Source organism: Odocoileus virginianus, chromosome 15 (genome assembly GCF_023699985.2).
Source record: "Odocoileus virginianus isolate 20LAN1187 ecotype Illinois chromosome 15, Ovbor_1.2, whole genome shotgun sequence".
Classification (NCBI taxonomy): Eukaryota; Metazoa; Chordata; class Mammalia; order Artiodactyla; family Cervidae; genus Odocoileus; species Odocoileus virginianus.
In genome coordinates this window covers 11,603,096-11,616,186 of record NC_069688.1, presented here as the reverse complement: position 1 = coordinate 11,616,186, position 13,091 = coordinate 11,603,096, and the positions used below count along the sequence as shown (strand labels likewise).

The window sequence follows — 13,091 nt, the reverse complement described above, 5'->3', positions numbered from 1 at the left end:
AGATATAGTCGGGGCATGGGTGTTTCTCTGTGAGGCCTTGGTGATCATCCTAACTGATCAAATGACCTACTTTTAACTCTGGAGCTCCTAGCTCAAGTAAACCCACAGAACAACCATAACTTCTGCCTTTTCTAGTTCTCTTTGCAACCCAATCTGTGAGAGGCTTCAAGCACCAAAAGAACCCAAGCCAGGTCTTCCTCCTTTTCATTTTCTTTTTACTTCTTCCCTCTTTTAAAAATGTCTTCCCTTGTGAAGTATTGCTGAGGACACAAAGACTGACCAGATTGTCACATAATTAAATTAAATGCTCTTAACGTCTGTAATAGAGATTATTTAATAGTGTAAGTGAGGAAAGTGAAGTCACTCACTCATGTCTGACTCTTTGCGACCCCTAGGGACTGCAGCCTCCCAGGCTATTCGGTCCATGGGATTTTCCAGGCAAGAGCACTGGAGTGGGTTGCCATTTCCATCTCCAAGTGTATAGTGAGAGGCACTGGGATTAGAGGAGTCCTCCCCAAAGAGACTTGAAGGTTAAGAAGACTTTGTTAGAAGTGCAGCCACACCCTGCAGATGGAAAGGAGTGTGGCATTTTGTAGAAAGTGACTTAAAATAGCTGGAGTCTAGAGCTGGAGGAGGAAAGATAGTGAAAGTGAAAGTGAAGTCGCCTAGTTGTGTCCGACTCTGCGACCCCATGGACTGTAGCCCACCAGGCTCCTCCATCCATGGGATTTTCCAGGCAAGAATACTTGAGTGGGTTCTTCTTGACCCAGGGATCAAACCTGAGATGGAGGAGGAGATGTACCCAGTTACAATGGCGAGTTAGGTTGATGTCAGATCATGAAGGGCTGTTGCAAGCTGTGTGAATTTTTATCTTTATTCTTAAGAGAGTTGAAGAGACATGAAAGTATTTTAAGGAAGAAGTTACATTTTTTTAAATATCAGATTTAGAATTTGTTATCATTATAACTAGTCTGGAGAGGAGATTGGAGGGAGGCTAGAGAAACTGGGTGGGGGGGTCTAGTTAGGCGGCTATTGTTAAAGGAACAAGATGGCTTGGATTAAGTTGGTGGCGTGGGGAGAAGAGGAGTGATTCGAGAGAAATAGATTCAACCTGATAATTAATTGGAGGTAAGGCCCAGGGAGAAGGAGATGCCAGTTTTATGGTCCAGTTTTCTGGCTTGAGTAGTTGGATGATGGTGCCAGCTACTGAGCTCAGAATGTAAGGAACAGGAGCAGATAGAAGGACCAAAGCATGATACTCTGTGTCTTGCTCATATTCACCTGTTCCAAGGTTTGACGCATAGACAGATCTTCTTGGAGGTTATCATTAAACCCACTACAGTTTCCCTAGAGAATTCCTAACTGTCTTTCAACACCCACTCGGAAGTCTTCCTGCAGTGAAGCCTCTGGACGTCATCAGACCACAGGGCCCCAGAGTCCTCGCCCGTCTTTGGTGCCAGTGCTGTTCTTGTAGAGTTGTCTGTTACAGCACTTGCCGTATTTGACTGCAATTTTTGTTTTTCTGTCAGTCTCCCTGTAGGCTTTGAGCTCCAGGAGAGCAGAACCTCATCTTTTTTTTCCTCCGTGGTCCCAAACCAGCCATTGCATATGCTCAGTTAGTACTGAATCGGATGATAAGAGAGGGGCTGCTGGCGGGCATGGTGTCTAGAAGCTATGCTCTCAGGCAAGAGTTAATCTCTTGTGTAGAAACCTCACTGGGGATGAGTCATATTTATACTGTCTTTTCATACTCAGTACCTGAATTTGTCATGGTAGTCAGACAGTTGGAAGTTTGAAAAGAAGTCTCCCTGGAATCCTCAACGATTAACAAAAAAGTGTTAGTTCATCATCAGTCACTGTATGGCCTGGAGGAAGTCATTCATTACCATCTCAGTTTTTCTATTTAAAAAATGGAGGGGAAAAAAAAAAAACTCTTTTTTTTTAAACTTAGCTCCTTGTATCCTAAGAGCTTTACTAAACAGTCCTGACTACCTACTACATCACACAGCCACGAAGTGACAAAGCCAGGCCTTGAATCCAGAGCTATCTAATTCCAGCCGCTGAACTGTACAGATTATTTTCACTCACAGTCTAGCAAACATAACAATGAAGACATCTAGTGGACGAGACAGTTGAAATGCAGCTCAACAAGATCAAGCAGAGACCACCAGCAGAGTCATAGATTCACACAGTACAGAGTATGCTGAAGGCACAATGAGTTAAAAAAAAAAAAGAAAATCATCAGGAAATGTTCTATCCAGTCAACTCCTGAACTTGACACGTTTGTGTCTAATAGATTTGCCTGGATTCTATTTTAGAATACCCTGGGAACACTGGGGCTTCTTGCTTTGAAGGGCATTACAATGATTTCTGGTTATTTGTTTCTCACTGTTCAGGTATGATCTGGGCATGTGCGTCTGTGGAATTATAGCATCACATCTGATTACAATGCCGTAAGTTCTCAGTCAAGCACATGGTGTACAATGAGCTCAATTTGTTTTTATTCAATGAATATTGCTTTTGATTTATATAAGCTCAATTGTCAGACATGACTGAGTGAGCACACACACAAAATTGAAGGAGCAGGTGATATGGTAGGGCAGCAAAGGGAGGGAAGTCTATATAGATGTATAATTTGACTTGAAATTTGCTTTGCTTTTTGACTTTAGGTGTCTAGTCAGTCTAAATTTCAGGGCATAATTGATGGCACCATGAGTAATAGGGAAATAATTTCTTAACACCAACACAAAGGTATTAGCAAACAGGCAGGACAAAAATAAAACAAAGGTGACTGAAAACAAACTTAGACTACGTCTATTTTGGAAAATTCAAGTTGCTTTGTAAAACCCCTGATGATATACTTTCAATTTTAGGCTAGAATACCCTCCTAAAGGGCTTCCCTGATAGTTCAGTTGGTAAAGAATCTGCCTGCAATGCAGGAGACCCCGGTTCAATTCCTGGGTTGGGAAGATCCACTGGAGAAAGGATAGGCTACCCACTCCATTATTCTTAGGTTTCCCTTGTGGCTCAGCTGGTAGAGAATCCACCTGCAATGCAGGAGACGTGGGTTCAATCCCTGGCTTGGGAGGATCCCCTGGAGAAGGGAAATACCCACTCCAGTATTCTGACCTGGAGAATTCCACGGACTATATAGTCCATGGGGTAGCAGAGAGTCGGAGACGGCTAAGTGACTTTGACTTCACTCTCCTAAAGTGAGAGCAATAAAAGTCAATAGAGCCATGGATGTGAAAGGAAAGAGTGTTTATTTATTGCCTTCTTCAAAAATCACACAAGTGTTTTGGAATATGTTCTGAGATTGTCACTGTATATGACACTTTGAATACATTGTATTCAAATTTATGGGAAGGCATTTGAAAATATGTACAAATGCATCTAGAAAAAGGTGGGTCTCTGCTTCTGGGGAGTGTTTACAATGTTGTTGTTGTTGTTGTTTGCACATTCTGATACTCTAAAATTGAGGTAGTATTAATAAGATACATACATGGGCTTCCCTGGTGGCTCAGTGTTAAAGAATCCACCTGTGATGCAGGAGGCACAGGTTCAATCCCTAGGTGAGGAAGGTCCCCTGGAGGAGGGCATGGCAACCCACTCCAGGATTCTTGCCTAGGAAACCTCATGGACAGAGGAGCCCAGTGGACTACAGTCCATGGGGTCAGGAGAATATACATTGGACAGTATCAACAGCAGATGCTTGTGAAGCTGGAGCACTGAAATTGGAAACTGGATCTGTTTGATACAAAGAACAATGACCTTTCCATTATTCTGGGCTGCCCATAGTAGCTGGATCCCCTAAGATTAACTATCTACTCTAGAGTTGGACACTCCTGTAGCTATCCCTCCTGATTATTTTTCCTTTTGTAGAACAGCAAACACACCAAATCACCTGGACCAGGTTATGAATCTGTACCCAGAAAATCCAGGTCAGTGTCTTTGTAGGATGACACAGAGATATCACTTATAAACCTAGGTAGGTGAATAAAGCTTGCCTATTTCTTTCTCAACAGTTAATGATTAACCAAGCAGCATCCCCAACCAAATGTTGGTGCGACACTCCCTGTCTTTCAGGATTCTCAGGGACTTAAGGGTATGCACAGGATCAGAAGAAATGAATGTACAGTGCAGATTTTTTATACTACACTGTAATTTTCATTTATCTATTTATTCAGCTAGTATATATGGAGCACATATTATGAACCAGAAATGGCTCACATTTATCTGGATAAATTAACATTAAAGCAACATTATATAAAATCATACTATATAAAAATTAATTTTAATATATACTTTTAATGGCATAATATACTTTATAATAGTTATATAATATTTGCCTATATACTTAACTTCTTATAAACAAGTATTGACTTTAAGCTATATTCATAGCTAACACACAGGTGGCATGTACACACATTATCACTAAATGTATTTTTATTATTATCTCCATCTTATAGACAAGGGCACTGAGGTTCATGGACTGTAAGTGAATTTCCTGATCAAGCTATTATTGGTAACTAAATTCAGTCTTTTTTTTTTTAAATTAAAGTTTGTCAGTCATATCCTTATCTGAGGTCTATAAGGTTTAACACTGAACAAAACCCTAGAGCTGCCTAATTCTAAAACACATGCCCTTCAGTCAAGAAGTGGCCGTCCAGTCCCCAGGTTCAGTCTGTTGTGTAATTCTCCTCCTCTGTCCCTCACTTATTCTTTTCTTTCTTTCCCTCTTTCCTCTCACTCTAACTTCCTAGGTGGCACAGTGGTAAAGAATCCACCTGCAAATAGAGGAGACACAAGAGACAGGAGTCTGATTCCTGGGTTGGGAAGATCCCCTGGAGGAGGAAGTGTCAACCCACTCCAGTATTCTTGCCTGAGAAATCCCATGGGCAGAGACTAGCAGTCTACAGTCCATAGGATCTCAAAGAGTCAGACTGAAGCAACTTAGCATGCACACACACTCCAGCAGGTTTGTTGATATTCAGAGTCCCCAGAAATTCCAAGGCAGATTTTATTTCTGTTAATTGAAATGATTTAAAAGATAGCTGGCATCTTGCACAGAGAGTGAAAGAGGATAAAAACATCTGGGAAGAGTCTATAGTTAAAGGGAAAAACTCGGTTTTGATTTCAAGTTCACTGGGTTTAAGGAGGACAGTAGTTGTCTGTCAAACATCCATTTCCTGTCACTAGCTGTTGTTTCCCAATGACATAATTCAGTGGCTACCATCAGGCACAAGTTAGATTCCCAGAAGAGAATCAGTCGCTTGAATGACTACACTGTAGTTCAGGGGTTGGCAAATTTTTTTTCTATAAAGGGTGAGATACAAAATATTTTGGTCTTTGTAAGCCATGCAGTTTCTCTCAGCCCCTCAGCTCTGCCACTAGAGCTCAGAAGCAGTCACAGAGGATGTGGGAATGTGTCTTATTTCTGCAGAGAAAATCAGAGAAGGCCAACGTGCCAGGAACAGGGCTGTAGGGGGTGGTTTTTGATGGGTAATGCATCTGCAGAAGTAGGCAAGGAATGGATTACAGGAGATTTTAAAGGAGAATTTGGCTAAGAAATGTTTACATTTTCTCCAAAGCAGTGTGAAGCTAACCAAGGTTTTTAAGCAGCTGTGTGACATAATTGAGTTTGCATTCTGAAATACTTAATCTGGTTTGCAGCAGGGACAGTAGATTAGACCACAGCAAGGGTAGACTCTGAGGAGTCTTTGGAAGGCCTGTTAGTAGCTTGGTCTAGATAGTGGTAGTGAAGATGGAGAAAAGCAGGTAAACTCAGGAAAAGGTAGGAAGTTAGATTTGATTGGACTTGGTGATGGATGGGTTGATTGTAGGGGGTGAAGGAGGCCTCAGTGAGGGCAGGGCCAGCTTTCTGACTTGCAAACTAGATGGGGGTTGGTGCCATTCACTGTAAGAGGAGATTCAAGGTAGCGTTTGAATATGCTGATCAAGGAAAGTGAAAGGGCTTGCTTTTGCCACATTTGAGATACTAAGTGCGTGTGCTCCTGAGTCAGGTGTAAGTCTAGGATTCAGAGGTATATTCTATGCTAGTGATAGAAATTTGCGTCATTGGCATGTAGTTGGTTAGGGAACCGAGATATTGATAGATGGAATCTCTTAGGGAAATAATATAGAGGATATACCCATTTGTTCTTCTCTAAATGGGGTCCAAGGACCCCAGAGGAGTATCCTCTGTGTCCAGAAATGCTCAAGAAACGTAAGCAGGTTTCACATTGTAGGACCCACTCAAATTCCTACAGCGGCAATTTCATTTGCATCTTTGGAGTGGGGAGTCCTATGGGGCCGGACACAAAATTCATCAGGCAAGCAAAAGAAGGTAGCTAAACTATGTGTTTGAAGCTGTTGCCTTTGGTGAAAACCTCAGTTCCCCAGCCTGGGGTGTGAGAAATAACCGACCAAGAGGTTGGATCACAATTATAGCTGCTTATTAAACAGTCATTCCTTTTCCTTCCTTTCCATGTATATAGTCATTGATTTAAACAGGGAGGGAAGAATGTCCGGCATGCGTGACACCTGCTTGGTGACTCCAAAAATGGAGTTGGAGCACTTTAGTAGATGAGAGAGAGGGAAATTGACTGAAACCCTGCGGTCTAGCAAATGGAAGTGTAATCCAAATGCTTCACAAGTAGCAAACTGAAATGTAGGATCCCAGCAACGTGGGAGGGCTTCCCTTTCTCCACATTTTGGTCAGCAGTTTCTTTTTCCAGACTTTTTCATGGTGGCCATTCTATATGTTCCCTAGTGATTGCTTGTTGTTTCTGTGAATTGAATTTCTCTACCAATAATTGACATTTAGCATCTTTTCCTGGGCTGCTTTTTTGAAATCTGTATGGATGAAATTTATATCTTCAGATAGTCTTCTTGAAAGTCCACCCTTTAATGAATTCTCTGTTATATACCCCAGGACATTTGCTGAGGGCAGCTGTCATTTACAGCAGGAGAGGCCTTTTGAATGGGAAGTGACCTTTGTTGTTGTTGTTCAGTCGTTCAGTTGTGCCCAACTCTGCAACCGATGGGCTGTAGCAGGCCATGCTTCCTGTCCTTCACCATTTCCCTGAGATTGCTCGAACTCATGTCCATTGAGTCGGTGATGCCATCCAACCATCTCATCCTCTGTCGTCCCCTTCTCCTCCTGCCCCCTGAGCTTGTTCAAACTCATGTCCATTGAGTCAGTGATGCCATCCAACCATCTCATCCTCTGTAGTCCCCTTCTCCTCCTGCCCTCAATCTTTCCCACCATCAGGGTCTTTTTTGATGAGTCAGCTCTTCGCATCCAGGTGTCCAAAGTATTGGAGTTTCAGCTTCAGCATCAGTCCTTCCAAGGAATATTCAGGACTGATTTCCTTTTGGATTAACTGGTTTGATCTCCTTGCAATCCAAATGACTCTCAAGTGTCTCCAACACAACAGCTCAAAAGCATCAGTTCTTTGGCATTCAGCATTTTTTATGGTCCAACTCTCACATCCATACATGACTACTGGAAAAATCATAGCTTTTACTAGACAGACCCTTGTAGGCAAAGTAATGTCTGCTTTTTAATATGGTGTCTAGGTTTCTCATAGTTTTTCTTCCAAGGAGCAAGCGTCTTTTAATTTCATGGCTGCAGTCACCATTTACAGTGATTTTGGAGCCCAAGAAAATAAAGTCTGTCACTGTTTTCATTGTTTCCCTGTCTATTTGCCATGAAGTGATGGGACTGGATGCCATAATCTTAATTTTTGAATGTTGCGTTTTAAGCCAACTTTTTCACTCTCCTCTTTCACCTTCATCAAGAGGCTCTTTAGGTCCTCTTCCTTTTCTGCCATAAAGGTGGTGTCAACTGCATGTCTGAGCTTATTGATATTTCTTCCGGCAGTCTTGATTCCAGCTTGTGCTTCATTCAGCCCGGCATTTCACATGAGGTATTCTGCATATAAGTTAAATAAGCAGGGTGACAGTTAAATAAGCAGAAGTGCCATTAGGCACTGGTTTTCACGGTGTAGTTATGCCAAGCAGCCACAGGCAGCAGGATTTCCTCCTGCCCCACCCAGCTTGCCAGGGCAAGCAGAGCCTTGGTGAGAGTCCTCCTTCTGGCTTGTAAAGGAGAGCCGAATGTGCCAGGACAAAAAGCCAAGGCCTGGCGTCTCATTTCTTCCTCCCACTTATTTCTCACCCCACTGGAGAAATCCCAAAGCCTGAAGAAGCTCTGCTGAGGGTGCTGTGTTCCGTCTGAAGTTTGGGCAACTCTAAGGAAGGAAGCCAGAGGTGGGAACCCCAGCACCAGGAGACCTGGAGACCAGGTGACTCCTCCGCCTTGGTTTAGCTGTAGGAGGTTCTGCTTGTTCTGGACACTCGTCCAGTTCACAGGGCTCCAGGCACTACAGGTCCAAGGGGGTCTCATCTGCTGGCACATCCTTCAAAGCTCCTTCAGCCACAAAGTAGTCCAGACTTGGGAACCGAGGCTCTTCAGGTGCCAGGCATGTGAGCTAGCCTAGGACACCGAAGTTTGAAGGGAATATGCTAGGCATTCCATTTTTTAAAGTCAATTTTTAGGTTATATTGGCGTATGGTGGGTTTATTCTGTTATGTTGGTTTAAAGTGTACAGCAGGTTGCTTAAGTTATATGCAGACATTGCTGTACTTGTTAAGAAAATGTGCTTCATTTCTATAAAGTTTTAGTTTCCACCTATCAGTCACAATTGGGCTTCCCAGGTGGCACCAGTGGTAAAGAACCTGCCTGCCAATGCAGATGATGTAAGAGACATGAGTTTAGTCTCTGGGTCAGGAAGATCCACTAGAGGAGAAAATGGCAACCCACTCCAGTATTCTTGCCTGGAGAATCCCATAGACAGAGGAGCCTGGTGGACTATAGTCCATGGAGTTGCAAAGAGTGGGACACGACTGAAGCAACTTAGCACAGCACAGCGCATCAGTCACATCATAGGGTGTTTGTCTTTCTCGCTATGAATTGCATCACTCCGTAAGATCATCTCCAAGTCCATTTCTGTTGCTGCAAATGTCATTACTGCATCCTGTTTTCTGGCTCAATAATACTCCCTTCAGTATATGTACTACATCGTCTTTATTCATCTGTCCATGGACATTTTAATTATGTGTATGTTCAGGTATTGTAACCCACTCCAGTACTGTTGCCTAGAAAATCGCATGGAAGGAGGAGCCTGGTGTCCATTGGGTCGCAAAGAGTCGGACACGACTGAGCGACATCACTTTCACTTTCAGGTATTGTAAGTATCATTGAATGAAGGTTGCATTTGTCATTTAGAGTTAGCTTTTTCTTCAGATATACATCGAGGAGTGGGATTAGGGACCATTTGGTAGTTTTTTTTTTTTAATAATTTACATATGTTTTCTGTAGTGGCTCTCCAATTTACTTCCCCACCGGCAGTATAGGAAATTTCTCTTTCATTTACACTGTTTCCAGCGTTTGTTATTTGAAGTGTTTTTCATGATGGCCATTCTGATGTGTATGAACTGATACCTTCTTGTCATTTTGATTTGCATTTCTCTCATAATGTGTGATATTGAGAATTCTTTTTTATATTGAGCTGCATGAACTATTTGTATCTTTTGAGACTGATCTATTGTTGGTCACAAGTTTTGGAAGTGTTTTTTCCCATTTTATAAACTGTCTTTTAATTGTGTTTAATATTTTTAAAATTTTATTGATTAAAAAGAATAAAATTAAGGGAAGTCGTATCTTTCACCTCACTTAACTAATTAAGCATGTACACTGTGATCATCAACAGAGTATGTCTATATAGCATATGTTTATAAAAACTGGAAAGAAAATACCAAACTGAATAATTATTATTTATGGTTGTGGGTGAATTTCTTTTTCCTTTGTACTTTTCTGCAGTTAAAAGAAATGTTCTTTAATAAACACATGATGCCTTTGAAATCCAAAAAAAATGTTTATAAAATAGCATATGGGTCTCTTTTTGCACCACTGGAGGGCATGTCTGTCCCTTTTCCCTGACTTCAGTCTCCTCTCCCGGCTCCTCACATTCTATAATTTCATGTATCTCGTACAAAGGATAGTTTTGTATGACTTGGATTTTTAAAGAAGAATTATATTGTAATACTCTTGTTACTTCTCAGTTATAAGTGATAAGAATGCTAATAGTTTCCAGTCAGGAAGGTTGATTCCTCCAGCTCCATTTTTCTTTCTCAAGGTGGCTTTGGCTATTTGTGTTTCCATATAAACCAAAATTTTTTGTTCTAGTTCTGTGCAGATTACTATTGGTAGTTTGATAGGGGTTGCATTGACTCTGTAGATTTGTTTGGGGAGTACAGTCATTTGCTAAGCTTCTGTTTGATCCCACAACCGTGGCTAGTAGCAGAGCTCTCGGGTCCAGCTAAGGGACAATCAGATCTTCTGTACTAGTTTAGGAATAAAACCACCGTTCATCACAATGCCTGGCACACAGTATGGAAGACACTGAATCGGCATTTACTGGATAAATAACATTTTTCTCTACAGTTCTAAGCTGTCCAGTCATACTTCCCCCCTTGCGCTCCATATCATCTATAACCTCTTGCTGAACTGATTCCTCACTACTCCCCATGCTTACAGCCTCCAACCCCACACTTTCCTTCTCTTGAAACAACTTCTTCCTTGCCTCCTCCCAGCTAAGTTCAAATGCCACCTCCTCCATGAAGCTCCCCTGATCCCTCTAATGAGTTACAGTCCCTGACTCTGAGATCACTTGGCAAAGCTCTTAGAGTAATTCTGTGCATATCTTGTGTCGTCTCTGAAGCTCCCCCTGATCCCTCTAATTAGTTACAGCCCCTGACTCTGAGATCACTTGGCAAAGCTCTTAGAGTAATTCTGTGCATATCTTGTGTCGTCTCTGGAGCTCCCCCTGATCCCTCTAATGAGTTACAGTCCCTGACTCTGAGATCACTTGGCAAAGCTCTTAGAGTGATTCTGTGCATATCTTGTATCATCTCTGGTGGCTCAGACAGGAGAGAATCTGCCTGCAATTTGAGAGACCTGGATTTGATCCCTGGGTCGGGAAGATCCTCTGGAGAAGGGAATGGCAACCCACCCCCAGTATTCTTGCCTGGAGAATTCCATGGACAGAGCAGCCTGGTGGGCTACAGTCCATGGTGTCACAAAGAATCAGAGTTATTGTTATCATAGTCACACTCACCTCATTTGCCAAGGCAAAAGTTCCCCAGTGAATTGCCACTGATCTTTTTGTCTGAACATCAGTGTCAGTCTTTACAGCCTCTTCTGGGACTACATGTTGGTATTTCATAAACCACCTGATAAAGCATAGTAATTAATTTATTAAATATGGCCTTTGAAATATATACTAAATTCTACTTACTGCATCTAATCAGCCTTTAAGATTCTGCAAAGGAATAAGTCACAGAAAGGAAAACCATCTCTCTCAATCCACTCTTCTGCTGGAAAAAAATAAGCAAAAATCTTTCTCGTATAATCTGCTATGCAGTAGATAAGTCTCATGCAAAACTCATGTAACAACTCTATGAAATATATTCTATTATCATCCATATTTTCCAGATGGCTGAGACACAGGGAGGTTAAGTAAGTGTCCAAGGTCACACTATTATATGTCAGATCCAGGATTTGAACCCAAAATATCTGGTTCCACAGTGTGTTCTCTTAACTATACCAAGCAGTATCCTCCTTGGGCATCCTATGGGGCCAGCCCTCCCTGGATAACTCAGGATCAGACTCTCTTCCCAGAAAGAAAGAAGGGCAAGACAGTTCTCTACAGCTAAGTGCTATTGCACGCCCCCCCCCCCAACAATCTCCATTTACAAGGAGCATGTTTGTGCTCCTCTCTCTAGTCTGCTTCTTGTGTTCTCAGCAGTTACGGCTCCATGGCGGCACACCTTACACCTACTGCATGGAGAACCTCAAACAAAATGAAAAAGAGACAAAAGCATGGCTTGGGATATGAAAGCCAGTCCAGCAATTGTCATATGATGCAACATGAGGCTTCCAGTGATGGTGGGTAATTTTCTGGGCGGAGGGAGGAGAAAAGAATTAGGAGCCTATAGACACCATCTCTCTGTGTCCTTAGAACAAGACCTTTCTCAGAGGAAGACCAAAGCCTAATCAAGATGCTTTGCCAAGATTCCCACAGCAGCTTCGGTATCAGATTGTTGCAAAATAAGTGAATTGTTTTCTGCCGCCTCCTGACACTTTGACTCTGGGCTAACGAGGCACATTAACAGACTGTTGACGGATAGCAGGAATTCGCCTTCTGCTGCCCATTCTCCCACTTCGGGTTCCTTTCCCACCCCAATACACACATTATCACTCTCATGTATAATTTTTATTCCAATCATATAAGACTCTAATTCCTAAAAGCAACTGCTGTGAAGAGCAGAAAGACAAAGCTGCCCCCTATGTGATGAAATAGCAGAGGGGGACATCAAAGATACTCATCTGGAGCCAGGTAACAGCAGGTTCAAGATTTTTTTTTTAAGTCAATACTTTCATAAATCTAATTCAAAAGACAATAGGGAATATATGCCAGATCCAGAAATGATGTTCTTGAGGCATGTTCTTCAATCAGGACAAAGTCAGGACGATATGGTTCAAATTCAAATTGTGATAACAGTCAGTCTATAGTGATGAGTATGTCTGTTGACTCTAGAGTTAGATTTTTCTGAGTTTGTCAAGACTGTGGCAACAGCCACTTAATAAGTTTCTCATCAAGACTCTTGCTCCAACCACATTTTCCACCTACTTTGAGCTAGTAGAGTTAAAAATAAAAACATTATAGAGTGGTGATATGTGTATCCTTATGGCTAATTTCATGTTGCTGTATGGCAGAAACCAATACAACACTGTAAATCAATTACCCTCCAATTAAAAATAAATTAAAGTACGGAGTGGTGAAAGTATTTGGTATGATTCTATGTGACATTGTCATTTATGAAACTTGACAGTAGGCCTTGGTAAAACTCATAGAATTGTTCCACACAGAGAGTGACTCGAAATGTGAACTTCAGACCTTAGTGATGATAAAGATCAATAGTGGTTTATAGATTATAAAAATGTGCCACATAGTGCAGGAAGT

At 41.9% G+C, this 13,091-nt stretch overlaps 1 long non-coding RNA gene across 3 annotated transcripts in view; it reads left to right on the top strand.

The window, feature by feature from the left end:
* The window catches only part of LOC110130084 (uncharacterized), a 230,881-nt gene that overhangs the window by 142,830 nt on the left and 74,960 nt on the right, over positions 1 to 13,091 (top strand). Inside the window, exons 4-5 of one of the 3 annotated variants that reach the window (XR_011491401.1) lie at positions 2,397 to 2,453; positions 3,883 to 4,525. The exons of the other annotated variants lie outside the window; for them this stretch is intronic. This is a non-coding gene — a long non-coding RNA (uncharacterized lncRNA). The remainder of the gene's footprint in view (positions 1 to 2,396; positions 2,454 to 3,882; positions 4,526 to 13,091) is intronic. 3 annotated transcript variants of the gene reach the window in all.